Source organism: Daucus carota, chromosome 4 (genome assembly GCF_001625215.2).
Source record: "Daucus carota subsp. sativus chromosome 4, DH1 v3.0, whole genome shotgun sequence".
NCBI classification, from domain to species: Eukaryota; Viridiplantae; Streptophyta; class Magnoliopsida; order Apiales; family Apiaceae; genus Daucus; species Daucus carota.
Genome location: NC_030384.2, coordinates 20,463,320 through 20,472,375, shown reverse-complemented (window position 1 = coordinate 20,472,375; position 9,056 = coordinate 20,463,320).

Sequence of the window (9,056 nt, the reverse complement as noted above, 5' to 3'; positions counted from 1 at the left end):
GGTGATGAAGAAACGCGGCTGAGAGTGCCGGAGCGACGCAGCGAAGGAGGAGCGAGTGCGTGAGTGCGGGAATGAGCTTCTCTTTCTTATTGGGTTTGAAACAGAAATAACGTATTTTTGAAAATGGAGAGAGAAAGAAGGTATTTTTGAAAATTAAACTTGTTTTGACATTATTTGTGTAATATATATAAAAAAACATATATATATATATATATATGTATAACAAAAGCCCATTATTTTTTCAAAATAACCAAGTTGCAGATTTATTTTTTAAAAATACTATCAAAGTTGTATAAGAGGTTGCAATGCTAGTTGAAAGCGGTTGGTTTTCTAGTTGAATAAAAAATTAATTCTCATTATAGAATAATATATTTTTTTCAAAATAATAAATTAAAAAGAATAATAAATTACATTAGATATTACAATTTTATTATAAATAATTCTAATAAATAATATCTGAATGAAAAATCAAAACTTTTAATAAATGAAAAATATTGTTTGATAAACATTCATGCAAATATATCTGAATAATATTAAATTTACTTTCATCTTTTATAATTTATTTTCATAAAAATCAAAAACTAGTTTTATAACCCGTGTGGTGCACAGATTTAACGTAATATATTAAATATTTTTATTTATGTTTAATTATATATTTAAGTAATATGAAATTTTAGTATAAATAAGAAATATAAACTATATTATATTAAATTTTGATATTAAAACATAAGGCAATTATTATCCAACAAGAATGCAAAACACGATTAAATAAAAGGTTGAAATTCAGCATTTGTGCTTAATGAACAAGTTACAGTTGCATCGCTTAACGAAAAAGTGGTTTGCTTTCATTAAATATGTTTGATAACTAGTTAATAACTTTAATGCGCCGCTCAAATAAGTGAACTGGTCGATAGAAATAAAATGACCACAATTTTAGGTAAAATGCTAAGCACGAAAACTCATAAATTTTGTGTATTTTGATTGGTGTGGTTGGTGTGCAGGGGGCCATCATTAGCAAAGGAGTGTAAACCAATCAAAACAAGGAAAACTATCAAATTTTGTGCTTATTGTGTGCCCATGAGCACACCATAGAAGGTCGGGTCTCCATTTTTTGTCTCAAATTACAATTCACATCAATTAATTCCTGGAGTAAAAACCCACATGGTACGTGTTAAAAAAAATTACGCGCGTGCTCGCACACCGTTTCTTCCATTTTTGAAGCTAGGGGTCGCAGAGAGATTGATTCTTGATTCGGGCCAAGTCAAACTCCATTAGGTATATCTTTCCTCCAATATTATAGACTCGAATTGATTGGAACTCTCCATGTTGCACTCGCTAAACCCTAATAACTAGTATATATTGAAACACATGCAGAGAAACAGATGTTGTTGTCATTAAATATAAGGCAATGTGGGCAAGTCTTTGAACTAGTATTGTAGTGCAGCGCTCTTGTGGTCTAATTTATTAATTTATTATTTATATTGTGTATTCGGATGGTTGAAGAATTTAAATAATTTTGGCTAGGTCTTCGTGTATTCTAACACTAATCGTTATTTGCCATTGTTGATAATAGTCAGGATATTTTTGTTTTTCAGAGAGATGTATTGAATTGAAATTTTAATGGATTTTGATGCATTCGTAATAGTACATGAATTCTATGGGATTTTCAAAATCCATGGATTCTTTTTCATTTTATTTAAAATCCATATGGATTCTTTTTCATTCTATGTGGATTTCGTTGCATTATGTTTGTGTGGATTCCATGGGATTATATATTGAATTCTTTTTTAAAAATCCCAACTGAATACCTACTGATTTCCGGAATTCGAAATAATCTTATAAAATATTTTAATTGAATACACATGACATTCCGATAAATAATAATATACAATATAATTAATTTTATTGTAAAATAAGACACTTTTGTCTTTAGAAAAACGTCGTTTATATTATAAAATGCTCCAATATATAAAACTATATTTAATAACAAATAAATATCTAAGATACCCATCAGTGCACGTTTTCTTCTTCTTCTTCATCCTCCTCCTCCTCGTTATTCCCTTCCTCCTCGTTTGTAGTGGTACTAGGTCTATTATTCCACATTGAATTGGCAATGTCATCTCTCTAGTTATTATCTTCTTCCTTTTGTTGTTGTTGACTTAGAAGATTTAATTCATAAATATCATCATCCGTGTCAGAAAGCTGGTCATCTGTACTTTCAACCGGAAATTCATCAGAACGGCATTCTTTTTGAAGAAAGTTGTGTACTCTAGCACAAGCTAATACCAACTACGCTTGTGTTTAGAATGAAAATGGAGGTGCAACTTTAAATATCGTAAATCTTGATTTGAACACACCAAAAATTCTCTCAACCACATTTCTCAATGATGAATGTCGGAGATTAAAAAGCTCATTTGCATTTCTTGGGTGACGACCTTCACCTTCAAAATCCTTTAGATGATATCGAACACCACGAAGAGGAGCTAAAACCTGACGACGATTAGTAAATCCATAATCTACAAGAAAATACTTTCCTAAAAACAAAAGTCTATAATAAATAAGCGTGATATATGCAACAAATTAAACGCTCATTTATATTAGAGCAAGGAATAATGGAATATATACCTGGTGGAACTTTAAGCCCATTTCTTCTTGATAATGCATCATTTAACACTTTTGAATCATGTGCAGAACCTTCCCACCCACTAAGCACATATGAATTCCAAATCAAAGTTGCAAGCAGCTAAAACATTTTGAGAATTAAAACCGCGCCGATTATGATAGCTGCTTACTGCCCAACCTCGTATCATAGCTGGGATATGAGTTCCATCCATAGCACCAACACAGTCCTAAAAAATATTTAACCACAAAAAATTAATGTTTCGAAATAAAATCATGGTTAGACTAATGGATTACAATATAAATATTACCTTAAAGTAAAGATAAAATCTTGTACTCTTAGAAATTTTAGGAGAAACACCTTTAGGCTTTACCATCAATTGTGGTGCTATAGTGTTCAAAACTTTCAGAACTTTGTTAAAATTTGTACTAGTTGCAAAGTGTGAGCGATTAAACCATTGCCTAACATTACAATAGAGATCATTGTGTCCCACAATCAGTAGAAAAGTAGCTACCATTTCTTCAACAGATAAAAATCTTGTATCTTCCAAAGAAGTTCCTTCTCTTATTATATGACACAGCTTGAGAAAGACATTTGGATACATTCTGTGTAATTCACGAAAATTATGTGGATCTTCCTTCATCAAATTATTTACAAAGTGATACCCAAGTCTCGTCACTGGGCGTCGTGTAAGAGAACGGCGGATAGGTTCATGCATCATGCTTAAATAATCTCTCAAAACAGTAGTTTCTCAAAACAGTATTTTTAATTCTCTAGTAGTTTCTCATTTTCCATTATTAGAAGCCTGCAGAAAAAATCCACAACAGAAAATAGTATAAGAAGAGCTTTGTTTGACAGGAAATGGCCTGCCAAATAGTCAGGAATATAATTCATTTATCAGAGAGATTTAATGGCAATAGTAAATCATAATAAAAAAACATTAAAAGCATGTGAAAGCTATTGTAAACATGCTAAAAAGCATAGACATGCCAAAACAGACTTTGTAGCAATATCTTAAAATTTCAAAAATGCATGCCGGCAGTGAGAACAAGTAAAGTAGTCAGATTTGATAACAAGTGCTTTAACCTTTCAGGGTAAAGCAATGAAGCAATACTAATATCACTATTGGGATTTGGATAGCTGCAATAATAGTCTTTTAGTATAGTCATATTTGATCAAGACCTGAGCAGCTGAGCAGATGACAATTAGTACATTACCAATTGAATACCTGCGGATTTTTAAGCATATTTTCAAATCCCAATTGAATACCTTCGGATTTCAAGAATGCATCAAAATCCATTAAAATCCCAATCCAATACACCCCTCTTAATTTTTTGTGATTTAAGTTTGGTACTTAAAGGTTATAATGTTAATGTTATTATTGTCACGTAGATATGATTGATTAGTCATATACATTCAACCCATCCCCTAACTATTCTAGCCTGTCTTCGTAGGTAAACATTTGATATTGATAATATAGCGCCTCTATGTTTTTTTTGTGTTTCTGTAGAATGAAATTTATTCAAGGGGTTTTATTTAACTTTTTTACTATAGGCATGACCCTGAATCTCCTCTGAAGATTCCAGGACAAGTAGGGTATGATCAAGTGAGGATTTAAAACATGTATTTGTATTTAGATTCCTTAATTGTCTTGCTTGGTTTAACAATTGAAAGAGTTTCCCTATTACCAAAGTTGTGCCACAAGTGCATGTCCTTAACATTACCCTGGAATATATATGTTATAATGTATTTTTGATATAGTTGGAGTGAGAGATAGACTTGAGAAAGAGAATGAGATTAGATAGAAAGAAAAGTAGAAGAGAATAGTTGGTTGTATGACATTCATTTTCTAATAATGCCTTATGGAAAAGTACAATTATGTTAGCCGTATAAACAACTTTCAACCTTTTTTGGTAAATTTAATTAGTTTTCTTGGTCGGAGTGATGGCTTCACTTTTTCCTCCGACTTGGTTAGTTTAGGTTATCTTTTACCTAACCTCAGCCGTTCAATTTCGTAATGATCCTCTATGATTTAAATTATCTGGGGAGAGGGGGTAGCCAAGTTGTGTGGAAAAACGTTAAGTGTAAACTGAACTAATATTGCATTGAACCTAAAATTTCTTGAAATAGGAGGTTGTATATATTTGTTTAGTTTTCTGCCGAAACAAAACAAAACATAAATTAAATAAGAAAGGGTGTACAGTTGTTTCGGTGCAATAAACAAAATGTACTAGTTCCTTCAAGTCTCCAAACACACTGTAGTGCTCTGATCCAACCATTAAGTGAAAAAGACTCTTGCAGATGTGTTTTATTGTAAGTTTAGGTAGTTTTTCTTCTTAAGGAGAACATAACTTGGCACGACTAAGTGACGAATATGATCTTTTAGATTAATCTAGTTAGTCACAAGTTTTTTGTTGAAAATATACAAATAACTTTCGAGACGCAAATATAACATAGATAACCGGAAATTTATTGTATGCCAATTTCTTCCGGAGTTCTGGTAGATGTAAGTTTTCGATGACATGTTGTGAAGATAATAAGGAGACTAAACATGAGGATTGAGATGTAGCCACTCAACAACATCGTTTTAAAAAATTGGTTAACTTACTCAAAAATCGAACCGATTGTAATTTAAGCGAGTATTTGGAGTTGAGAACAAGTACTTGGGAAATTGTTCAATTAGTCCAATTTTGAAGATGTAACCAAGTAGAACCAATTTACGAATTTTATAGCCTTGCTCAATAGTCAGCACATAGTTAAAATCTTTGGTCTGGATTATAGAAAATTCATTTTTATTAAAGTCAATTTATGTGGACCTTAAAACAAATTTAGTGGGCTTATATAGGACCCAACGAACGCTAGCTTACTAGAAAGGCGTTATCTTTTATTTGGCCCAATTCATCATTTCATTTATTTTGCTGTAGACTTATATTGGAAGATAGTAAAATAGTTTTTTATACAGATTTATCAATAATTTTGATACCTATCATGGTCAAGATTTTGACCTCATGTGAAGTAGATATCTAATTTGTATCGGGTGAATAACTAAATACATATTTGAGTTATGATTTTTCTAAAAAAAAAATTGCCAAAAATAATGAGAAGGTCGACAAGGCCTGGTGGGTGAAAACGTCCCATACACAAGTGGTGAATACAGTAAAACCTTTGCTATTCAATCACATCAGTTGTCATTGTTCTAGTTTTCTAAAGATTCATTATGCCACGCAAACTTAAGAAAGCCCATGGATTTTGGCTCTACTTTCTTCAAGATTTGACCTTAAACTGATGATTAACCTCAATTGTTAAACATTAGCGGATTTTTATCATTATGAATAATATATTGAGAGTTTTTTCCTATCAATGATAAATGACGATGATAATTAGTGAGAAGGTGCCAGTATAGAACCTGCTTAGATGATCTGCTGGGTATTTAAAACATTTATTAGTAAGAAGACACCTTAGCAGTTTTATCTTGTTTAATAATTGAAAGAGTTTGCATATTACCAAAGTCGGGCTACAAGTGCATGTTAGGAATAATACTCTTGAAATTTGTTTTAGTATATTTTGGTATTTTCTAGTTATGAAAGCAATAAAAAAAAAAAAAACTAGACAAGAGAACAGGGAATTATGGGAGAGGACATAAGTCAAAGATAGAGAAGATAAAGAAATAGATTAGAAATAGCCCGACGTGAAAGATAGATTAGAGAGATAGAGAGAGACAGAGATAGAGATAGAGAGAGAGAGAGAGAGGGAGAGAGAGAGAGAGAGAGAAGTTGGTGGTATGAATTTCATTTTCTTACCATACCTGATAAAAAAAATACAACTACTTTAGCCATATAACAACTTAATTTTTTATAAGAAATTTAATAGTATTACTTGACTGAAATGACGGGTTAACCTTTTTCCCTACTTGGTTGGTTTAGATTATTTTTTACCTAACCACATACCTTCAATTTCGTGGCTATCCTCTTTGATGTACATTATCCGGGAGAGGGCAGTGAAGTTTTGGAGGGAAAATATGAACTAAACCAATTCTAAATTGAACACGCAGTTTCTTGAAATAGAAGGTTGTTTACATGTGTCTAATTTTCTGCAGAACCAAGACAAAAAAATAAAATAAAGAAACGATATGTAGTTGTATTATCTGTGCAATAAATAAAGTGTACTAGTTTTTTCAAATCTCCAAACACATCGTAGTACTCTAGTCCAAAAATGTTTTTTTCCTTGCGTTGTCGATGGAATCATATCCATAGCAACTGAAATTTACAAGAATACCTTCTCCTATCCTACAAAGGATCACATTAAGAGTGCCATACGGTAGTCATCTTCTTCTTTTTTTGAAAACTCGAAATTATCGTGTGGTCTTAACGACACTCATAATAATATTTTTTTTAACATGTTTTGAACAGGCCACATCATTTTGAATGCAATTGAACTTGAGCTAGAGAGTATTTTACTAGTTTGAAGAGTGTTCATCTTGTCAAAGTTGACTCTCTTCCAAAATGTACTAGCACACCTGTTGATTTTAAAGATTATCGAGACTTCTGAGCAAATTTAGACATTCAAAGTCTTCGAATTTGCGAATCTGTGGATCTAATTGTGGGGGATGAGATTGATGACGAGAGTTATAAATTTTTTGAAAAGTGTCTTTTGGGTTCAAAAACTATGTATGTTTTATATGTTTTATTCATTATACATGTATATGCAATTCATGCGAGCGGGCCCGTTTGCCTCATCTTGTTTTTCAAAAATAAGTTACTTATCTAAAAAAGTACATGAAATTGTAGATTTTTCTAAAATAATTTACTTAGTTTTGTAATACTAATTTGATGTATCTGTTGTACTAGTGTCGACCTCCACAACATGTTATGCAATCCCTACCTTATTCCTGAGAGGCAACAACCCTTATACTTCTATTCGTGTCGAATCATGTCAAATTATAAAAAAATTAATCATGTATCATTTGAGGCTATTATTGGAGATTTTCGAAGAGAGTGGGACAATATAACAACATCGACTTCACAAAATCAGAGATCTTGGCGGGAGAGTCATAGGAAGTCGAACTACCAAGACTTGATTCAGATGGTGGATACTAGGTTTTCTCCGGATGGCATAAAACGGGAGTATGATGACAGTGCAGTTAGTAACCATGAGTTCATTTACAACTCAGAGAAACATGTTAATGACAAGCAAGTAATAACAACTCCTTACTTTCTCGCTTTGACTCTTTGTTACAAACATATTAGTTATCTAAAATTTAGTGTTTTAGAAAATTGACTTTGTTTAAATTTTGAAAGGTTGTTTCTCCTTTCATTAATTAATTTGAAAGGCAAAACATGTGAAAGATCATCTCAATAAATTAATAAACATAAGATATTAGGTGAATTTTAGAATGACTTTAATGTTTTTTATTCATATTAAATTCAAATGAATCAGGTGAAGATGAGTACGCTTGAAGAGATGCATCATATTATGAAAGATTTGTTTTGTCTTTGAAAGTTGGGAATATATGCATGTTCGTGGATTAAATGCATATTTGCAAGTGTTGATAATAGTAAGGATATTTTTGTTTAATTTTTAATTTTTTGTGATTTAAGTTTGGTACTTAAAGGTTATAATGTTAATATTACTATTGTTTGAGTTTTTGTAGGCACAAATAAAAAGTTTGGTACTATAAGTTAGAGGCGGATCCTGCTCCGAAAGTAAGGGAGGTCGTATATAATATTTTGTAACGATGATTAATTTGAATGAACACAGGAAAAAAAAATAATATTTATATTATATAACTTTTTACCGTTGCACAACATAAATAAGTCATGTCAACTATGATTAGAATGGTGGATACCAAAATGATAACATAAAAAATAAAAATTAATATTCAGATTATTTAATTTTTTACCGTTACCTGTATTAAGATCCAGCTTACCCCTATTAAGATCCGCCTCTTCTATAAGTTGTACTCCCTCCGTCCCTCTGATTTTTATACACTTTCCTTTTCGGGATGTCCCATTCAATTCTATACATTTCAAAAAGTTCCCAAAATAGTAAAGTTTTATAATATAAAAATCCCACCCACCCACTACTTCTATCTATTTTTTTCAAATCTATCAATTAAATATTTATGGGTCCCACAACTTTACCTACTTTTCTTTCTTTTTCTCATTACTTTACACTACTTTATACACTTTTCTTAGGCTCTGTTCACTTCACTTGAATGGAATCATTTTGGGCTGAATGGAATGGCCATTCCGGCCTGAATGAATAATTGTGTTGTTTGGTTGGGCCAGTTGAATGGAATGACTAATCCAAGTCCATTCCTTTTGGGCTAAAATAATAACAAACTCATTCCTTTTAAAACACCCGGTACAGATTCATTCCCGTTGCCAAATTAAAACGCCGGGCCACGTAAAAACAGAGCTCTCCTCTCTTGCACAGC